The sequence below is a fragment of the Somniosus microcephalus genome, chromosome 2 (genome assembly GCF_052327205.1).
Source record: "Somniosus microcephalus isolate GS21.2 chromosome 2, FLI_Smic_1.0, whole genome shotgun sequence".
In the NCBI taxonomy this organism is placed as follows: Eukaryota; Metazoa; Chordata; class Chondrichthyes; order Squaliformes; family Somniosidae; genus Somniosus; species Somniosus microcephalus.
Window position 1 is genome coordinate 314,303,040 of NC_140988.1, and position 9,303 is coordinate 314,312,342.

Sequence of the window (9,303 nt, forward strand, 5' to 3'; positions counted from 1 at the left end):
TGTGGGGTGGTGCCAACCTGGCGCATCATGTGGAAGCCAGGGTGTACAGTGTCAAATGAAGTAAATCTGGCTATGGTGAGACCATCCCTGGCATCCCAGGCAGCAATGTAGTCAGGTGCTGGTGCCCTGTGTGCTGTGCCGCATCAGTTGATTGCGGAGAAGGTTGGTGCTGTTGTTGTTACTGCTGGTGTGCCCGGTGATGCTGGTGTTGGGGCTGATCGTGGTTGGATTCTGAGGACCAAAGTGAGATTTTTTCAAGGGCATTGATGCTGATGGAATAGATGGCAGGTGAGGTTGAGATGACAGAAGCGATTTGTCAATGGTGAGAGAGGTTGTTCCAATGAGGTGGCACTGATAGAGAGTTGGCTCCAAACACTTGCAAGGTGCAGAAAGCTCAATATGTCTTCCAAATGCAGTAACCAACAGTTTCTGAGCTTTGAAAGTGAACAGCTGTAACATGGGATCTTTTATACAACTTTTGCAGCTGTCAGGTCATGAGATAATTCAATGCTGAATCCACTCACAACATGCTGAGCTGACGTGTTCCCCGAGCAGTGGGTAACCCATGGGGGAACAAGTAAAATTGAAAGGTAGGCATAAAATAATACTTAATTGGCTGTTAACAATGTATTTAATGATGCCAATTGCCTCCCCATCACTTGGTGTCGGGTCTGTTCAGTGCTGACAGACCCGCCACCTGGGAGACTCGCGTAGAGGTGGATTGACAGTGGGGTCCCGACCCGCTGTCAATCATTTCTATTTTCACAGCTGACCCGCCTCCGATCCCATCCTCTAAGCGCCGGTAAAATTCCAGCCATGGACTTTCCAACCTTGAAAGAAGGCATCTGAGAGGTGGCCTTTTAGATAATAAAAAAAGTATGGAAAAGGTAAATCTGGAAAATTCCTTTCAATTAAATTGTGACAATATAATAAAGGAACACAGGTTCAAACTAGTGAAAGGCAAATTTAGAACTGATATCACAAAGAGTGTTTAATACATAGAGTCGACTTCTGGATAGAATAGTGCAAGTGAATCATTTAAGAAAAAATTAGATGCTGCAATGGAGGAGTGTCGGGTCTCGCTGAACAGGTGAACTATGATAGGTTGAATATTTCTTATCCATATTTGGTGATCTTAAGAAAGAATTAACTTCCAGTGTAATTTTTTGTGCATGCTTGCACAGACACGCAAACACATACACAATCTTATTAAAATTGAACAAACAATATTATTAAAAGTCTTATGCAAAGACATACTTCCTGTTCTCAAGCCTTAATTCCTGATGTCACAATTGTTGGTCACGCTGTTGTGGCAACAGTTACCATTGTAAATTGCTATCTCAACCTTTACCATTCAATTTTGCTATGGCAAACTGTCACAGTTGCAAGCTCTAGCCACACAGAGGCTCTGTGGATTGAGTATCAAAAGTCTCTCTTCCAACTCTGTTACCATCCTATATATCAAAAGACTTATCTTCATCAACTGTCTGTGGGCAATGCCACTGCCAATTTACTAATATATATATAATATATATATAGATACACACTGAATCATGTTATACTGACACAAAGATATAAATGCAAAGTATAAAAAAATAATGCAGCAACCTAAAAAGACAGACAGTTGTGAAATTGAATTCAATAAATCTGGTCATTTGTGGACTGGCATTAGAAAATTACCATGAAATTTGCCAGATTTGATCTAAAAACTATGCCCTTCAGGGAAGGAACTATGCCACCCCTACCTGGTCTCGTCTATAGGTGACTCCACTCCCACATTATGTGATAGATTCTTAATGGCTTCAGGGGTGGTTGATAAATACTGCCGTGCCATATCCCAAGAACAAAAAAAAAGCTACATCCAAGACTTTGGTGGCTGACTAGTGTGTTTAGCTACTTCATCCAATGCTTTGTGCACCAGGCACTTCTGGGAGGGTTGGGGGAGATGGCTGTCAATTCTTTAAATTATGTGCCTGTTCTTCTGGAGCCCTTGCAGAAGATCTTGCAGCTCAGAGCCTGTACAAATTGGTTGCCTTCACTCAGTAATATCTAATTCTACACCAATTTTGCAGAGTAGGCTTTTGGTTTTGTCTTCCCAATGCTATTTCATGTGCTCAACTGCTCCTTAATAGAAATTTACAGATAAGAACAGAAGAACATAAGAATTAGGAGCAGCAGTAGGCCATACGGCCCTTCGAGCCTGCTCCGCCATTCAATAAGATCATGGATGATCTTTGATCTCAATGCCACTTTCCGCCCAATCCCCATATCCCTTGATTTTTCTAGAGTCCAAAAATCTATCTACTCTATCTCAACCTTGAATATACTCAATGATTCAGCATCCACAGCCTTTTGGGATACAGAATTCCAAAGATTCACAACCCTCTGAATGAAGATATTTCTCCTCATCTCAGCCTTAAACGGCCGACCCCTTATCCTGAGACTATGCCCTCTAGTTCTAGACTTTCCAGCCAGCGGAAACAACCTCTCAGCATCTACCCTGTCAATCCCCCTCAGAATCTTATTTGTTTCAATGAGATTAGCTCTCATTCTTCTAAACTCCAGAGAGCATAGGGCCAATCTACTCAATCTCTCCTCATAGGACAATCCTCTCATCCCAGGGATCAATCTAGTGAACCTTTGTTGCACCGCCTCTAAGGCATGTACAGGAAACTCTCGTTTAAACAGCACCTAATTATCCGGAATTCTCTATTAACTGGCAAAATTCATACTCCGAAAACAACACCTCAATAATCGGAAATGTTGCCGTGTCCGAGTCCGAGTCTCCCGCGGTGGCCGAGTTAGTCAGTGGGAATAGTGCTCCAAACTGCCACTACTCGGCTTCTTGGTGCTGTCAGAAGTCGGAACACCTCAATAACAGGAGTCTGACTCTCCCACGCTGCCGGTAGTCTCTTCCGATCCGCCATTTTTCTGTTTACTGTATAAGTTTTGTTTTACTGTTAAGTAATTAAAGAGTTATGGATTACCCTCAACTGGCAGTACTGTACTTAATCAAGCATCTTCCACCATCCATTTAACACAACATTCTGTAGGTGAGTACCCAATTACTGAATACTGTACATTTCTTGATTTTTTAATTTTTGTTTGTTAAAAATAGCCTTGGTAGATAACCCTCTCCGTCATCCGGAAATTTTAATCAACCGGCACCATCCTGGTCCTGTCGGTGCCGGATACCAAAGAGTTTCCTGTATGTCCTTCCTTAGATAAGGAGACCAGAACTGAGCACAATACTCCAGGTGTGGCCTCACCAAAGCCCTGTACAATTGTAGTAAGACTTCCTTACTCTTGTACTCCAACCCCCTTGCAATAAAGGCCAACATGCCATTTGCCTCCCTAATTGCTTGCTGTACCTGCATGCTAACCCATAATCATAATCATAATCAACTTTATTGTCATTGTTAGTGCACAAGTGCAGTACAACGAAATGTAGGCTTGCGGCTCGCGAGAGTGTACATTTAGATTAAGACATTTAAACATTCAACATACATTTGGCTTGTAATACATTAACATAAACATAACCATAATAAAGTGCATTGGCAGATGTGCAGGCTTTAGAGTTTATTTGTGGAGTTCAGTAGGATGACAGCCCTGGGAAAGAAGCTGTTCCTAAATCTGGTCGTACGGGTGCGAATGCATCTGGAGCGTCTCCCAGATGGCAGGAGGGCGAACAGACTGTGGCTGGGGTGGGTAGGGTCTTTGATGATGGTCCGTGACCTCCGTAAACAGCGTTTCTGGTATATGTGCTCTATGGTCGGTAGCCGGGTGCTGGTAATGCGTTGGGCGGTTTTGACTACCCGCTGCAGGGCTTTCCGGTCATAGTAGCTACAGCTGCCATACCATACTGTGAAACAGTTTGTCAGGATGCTCTCTATTGTGCAGCGGTAAAAGTTAGAGAGGATCAGGGGTGACAGGTTACATCCCTTCAGCCTCCTTAGGAAATATAGGCGCTGCTGGGCCTTCTTCACCAGAGAGGAGGTATTGAGGGACCAGGAGAGGTCTTCCGTGATGTGGACTCTGAGGAACTTAAAGCTGTCCAAACTTTCTGTGTTTCCTGTACGAAGGTACCTAAATCTCTCTGAACACCAACATTTAATAGTATCTCACCTTTTTAAAAAGATTCTGTTTTTCTGTTCTTCCTACCTAAGTGAATAACCTCACATTTCCTCACATTATACTCCATCTGCCACCTTACTGCCTACTCACTTAACCTGTCTATATCCCTTTGCAGGCACTTCCTGTCCTCCTCACAGCTTACTTTCCCACCTAGCTTTGTATCGTCAGCAAACTTGGATACATTGCACTCGGTCCCTTCATTTAAGTCATTAATATGAATTGTAAATAGCTGAGACCCAAGCGGCACCCCACTACAGCCTGCCAACCGGAAAATGATCCGTTTATCCCTACTCTCTGTTTTCTGTCCATTAACCAATCCTCTATCCATGCTAACATATTACCCCCAACCCCATGAGCCCTTATCTTGCTCAGCAACCTTTTATATGGCACCTTATCGAATGCCTTTTGGAAATCCAAATATACTACATCCACTGGTTCCCCATTATCTACGCTGCTAATTAAATCCTCAAAACTCTAATAAATTAGTTAAACACAATTTCCCTTTCATAAAACCATGTTGACTCTGCCTAATCATATTATGATTTTCTAAGTGCCCTGTTATTTTGTTAATAATGGATTCCAGTATTTTCCCAACGACTGATGTCAGGCTAACTGGCCTGTAGTTCCTTGTTTTCTCTCTCCCTCCTTTCTTGAATAGTGGGGTTACATTTGCTACCTTCCAATACACTGGGACCATTCTAGAATCTAGGGAATTTTGGAAGATCACAACCAATGCATCCACTATCTCTGCAGCCACCTCTTTTTGAACCCTAGGAAGCAGGCCATCAGGTCCAGTTTTTAGTCCCATTAGTTTCTCAAGTACTTTTTCTCTGCTGACATTCATTACTTTAAGTTCCTCAGTCTTATTAGCCCCTTGGTTCCCCATTATTTTTGGTATGCTTTTTGTGTCTTCTACTGTGAAGACAGATACAAAATATTTCTTTAAAGTCTCAGCCATTTCCTAATTCCCCATTATAATTTCTTCTGTCTCAGCCTCTAAGGGACCAATAATTAACTTTTGCTACTCTCTTCCTTTTTACATACTTATAGGAGCTCTTACAATCTGTTTTATATGTGAGTAAATGTTTTGTTGATTGTGGGAGTGAGGTAGGAGAGGAAGTGGACAATGTTGCTGAAGTGTAAGTGGGTCGTCTTGGTGATGAGAGGATATGGGAATTAAGGCTTCATCTAGATCAAACAGGATGCTACGGTTTCACATAGTTTGATTAAGCATGAACAAATGGCTGGGAAGCGGATGCAACCCACGACAAGAGAATGGAATTTATGGTGCGGCAGAAACAATAGCTTTGATTTTCTCAATATTCGGTTGGAGAAATTTTTGACTCATCCCTGAATCAGTGTCGAAGAAGTAGGGGTTGAAGGAAGTGGTGGAAAGATAGAGCTGGGTATTATCAGTATACTTATGGAAGTTGACCCCATGCCTGCAGATGATGTCACCAAGGGCAGCAAGTGCCAAGAGTAGACCCTTGGGGGACTCTGGAAGTGCTGGTGCAGGGGTGGGAGGAGAAGCCATTGCTTGATATGTTCTGGCTGTATTTGGACAAGTAGGAGTGAAACCACCTGTTCACAGTCCCACAAAGCTGGACAACTGAGGAGAAGGTGTGGAGGAGGTTAGTGTGGTCGATCATATCAAATGATGTGAAGAGGTCAAGAAAGACAAGGTGGCATAAGGCACCATGGGCACAATCACAGAGGCTGGCATTTTAAATTTTGGCCAGGGCACTCTCAGTGCAGTGAACAGGGTGGAAGCCAACTGAAATGATTCAATCTGGAAGTTTTGGGAGATATAGCGTGGGTAGCTGCAACATATTTGAGGACCTTAGAGAGGAAAGGAAGGTTAGAGATCGGTAATAGTTGGAAAGGATGGATGGATTTTAAGGGGAGGGGTGACAGCAGTTTTGAGATGGAGAATTATAGTGCCTGAGCAAAAAGAGCCATTGACTATGCCGCCTAGCATGGGGGACAGGAAGGGTGAGGAATTGAGTGGGGAGGGGATTGAGGAATCAGGAGGTGGGTCTCATGGAAGAAGTGAGCTTGGCGATGACAAGTGGAGAGATGGGAAATGAACAAAATAGTACAGGGAATTGGAGCTAAGGTGCATGGGACAGCGCGATAAGTTCAGGAGCTGGGGGGTGGGGGTGGTGAGAGGAAGGGGAGGCAATGGCAGGTTCCAATCTTACAGATGAAGGAATCCATGAGCTCTTTGCAATTGGTATTGGATGTGTGGGTGGAGGGGTTTTGAGGAGTGGGTTAAGCATGGTGCAAAGGAGCCTTGGGTTATCCTTGACATCCAGATGATTCCTGAATAGTTCGAGGATTTGACAGACTCTTGCAAGGAAGACCATTTTGAAATTCAAAAGAACTTGAATCAATTGGTATATTATCTGGCATAATAAAGAGAACTATAACAAGGACAGATGCCTCATCAAATTGAACTTGATGGCTATGGGAGCACAGATTCATGGAAAGCTGAAATGTATCAGAAATGCTAATCATTGAAGACGTGTAGATATTAGAAAGGAGATGAAACCATCACCAATGAAGTGAGACAAATGGGAGAAAGGTTAATATTTGGCATATGGGAAATAAATAACATTATCAGTACCAGGAGCTGTGATTTTGTGGATGTTACTTGGCAGCATCTAGACTTGCTGGCATCACATATAATCTTCACTTCATTACCATCTGTGTTAGGCTGAAGTTATAGGACAATGAACAGTAGGAGGCAATTCAGCCCCTTGAGCATATTCGACCATTCAGTTAGATCATGAATAATCTGTACTTCAACTCCATTTGCCCGTCTTTGTTCCATACTCCTTGATACCCTTAACTAACAAATATTTACTGATCTCAGTCTTGAAAACTTCAATTGGCCCAGCATCCAATACAATACAATACAAATCGCTTTATTGGCATGATAAGGTACATCTTATGTTGCCAAAGCATCAAAATACATTTATGGTTGAACACATAAACGCGGTTCCATTCATACAGTGTATAAACAGGTATATCCCTGAGTTTATAAATATATTTTCGCCTTGTTTATATATACTCTTGTCTTAGTTTACTGGTTGTCCCTCTGTTCATGGCAAGCTGTAACATAGTGTGCCGCCAGTGTTACACAGCTTCTCTCCTCCCCCAGTAGGAATGGGAGTTTTTGGTTGTCAGTCAGATTTCTGAATTCAGGGCATATTTGTGAGAATTTTTGATAGAAATTCTCTCTGATGCCCTGATATTTTCCACAGGCTGTGAGGAAGTGCATCTCTGTCTCAACTACTCCCTGACTGCAGTGAGAGCATATCCTGTCTTCTCTTGGCAGCCTGGTCTGCCTGTGTCTGCCTTTTTCGATCGCTAGGCTATGTTCGCTAAGTCTGTACCTTGTCAAGGTTCTTCTCAGTTTGTTATCCTTTACCATGGTCAGGTAATCAGCTATGTTGTATTGTCTGTTTAGGGCCAAGTAGCAATTGAGTTTGCTTTGGGTTTTTGTTGTTTCTGCCCAATATGACAGAAATCCACTGCTTTTTGGGGGAGAGAGTTCCAGATTTTGACTACCCTTTGTGTGAGAAGTGCTTCCTGATTTCACTTCTCGATGGCCTAGCTCTAACCTTAAGATTATGCCCTCTTGTTCTGGATTCCCCACCAAAGGAAATAGATTCTCTGTATCCACCCTATTGCATCCCTTAATAACAACAACAAAAACTTGCATTTATATAGCACCTTTAATGTGGTAAAACATCCCAAGGCGCTTTGCGGCGCGTTATTTGACACCGAGTAACGTAAGGAGATATTAGGACAGGTGACCAAAAGCTTGATCAAAGAGGTAGGTTTAAAGGAGCACCTTAAAGGAGGAGAGAGAGGCGGAGAGGTTTAGGGAAGGAATTCCAGAGCTTATGGCCTAGGCAACTGAAGGCACGACCGCCAATGGTAATCATTTTAAGTACCTCAATTAGATCACCCCTCAACCTTCAAATACAAACCAAGTTTATGCAACCTAGCCTCATAACTTAACCCTATGGCCTAGAAATTGGGTATAGCCCCGCTTGGAGCGTTAGATTTGACAGAGTGCAAATTTTATAGCCAGGCGCAACTTATCGACACCTCGTGCGATATTGGGTTGCAGTGCCCCAAAGGTGATTGAGGCGCGAGTTCAGGTGTTACACGGGGCACCTAAGGCGCTAACATGCCGGTGCAACCCAATATCGGGGCGTCCAGCCGCAGCGCAGGTGCTCTCAATCACCCATGACCACAAGACTTCCAGGCGCCGGCCAGCTCTTAAAGGGGTGGGTCAGGCAGCTCCGGCATCCACACTCTGCGCCTTGTTGGCCTGCAAATCGGCGCAGGCCCTTCTCTGGCGCAACAAACTTGGATCATATGGAGAGGGTGAGACAGAGAGCAGAGCGCTTCACCACTGAGTCTCTGGAGGAATTGGTGTCCGCAGTGGAGTGCCGGCGAGATGTCCTATACCCAGACAATGGCAGGAGGCCTAATCATAAGGACTACCGACGAGCTTGGAGGGATGTTTCTCAGAGGGTCAACTCCAGCAGCATGGCGACCAGGAGCCCTGTCCAATGCCGGAAGAAATTCAACGACCTCACTCGGGTCATCAGGGTGAGTGGAGTTAATGTTAACTTATGCATCCCTCCATGAGCACCTGACTTTATGGCTACAGGGTGCGCGATACCCCAATGGCCATCTGTCAGCAAGCACCCATCGCCCTTTCTGGTCACACACATCCACATTTGACTCAGGGCATCATGTAAGGGCTGTTCCACCATGGGGGGCATGAGAACATCACTCAGGGCATCATGTAAGGGCTCTTCCACCATGGGGGGCATGAGATGATAACTCAGGGCATCATGTAACATCACTTCCCGTCCTTTGCCCTGCAGGCCAAGCTGGCGCGGAACCGAAAGGAGCAGCTTTGCACCGGAGGAGGCCGTCCTCAACTGGAGCCTCTGACGGATCTCGAGGAGAGAGTCCACCAGATTGTGGGAGGACGTCTGAGTGGTCCTGTCACCACTGCAGCTGCCGACCCCATTGTCCACAGCGATGGTAAGGTTCTCAACTATTACAGCTGTCACCTTTCAGTTGTTTCCCCCGCCAGCATGCTTTCTCAATGTGGACCCATGTCATAGCATTGCCGCACTG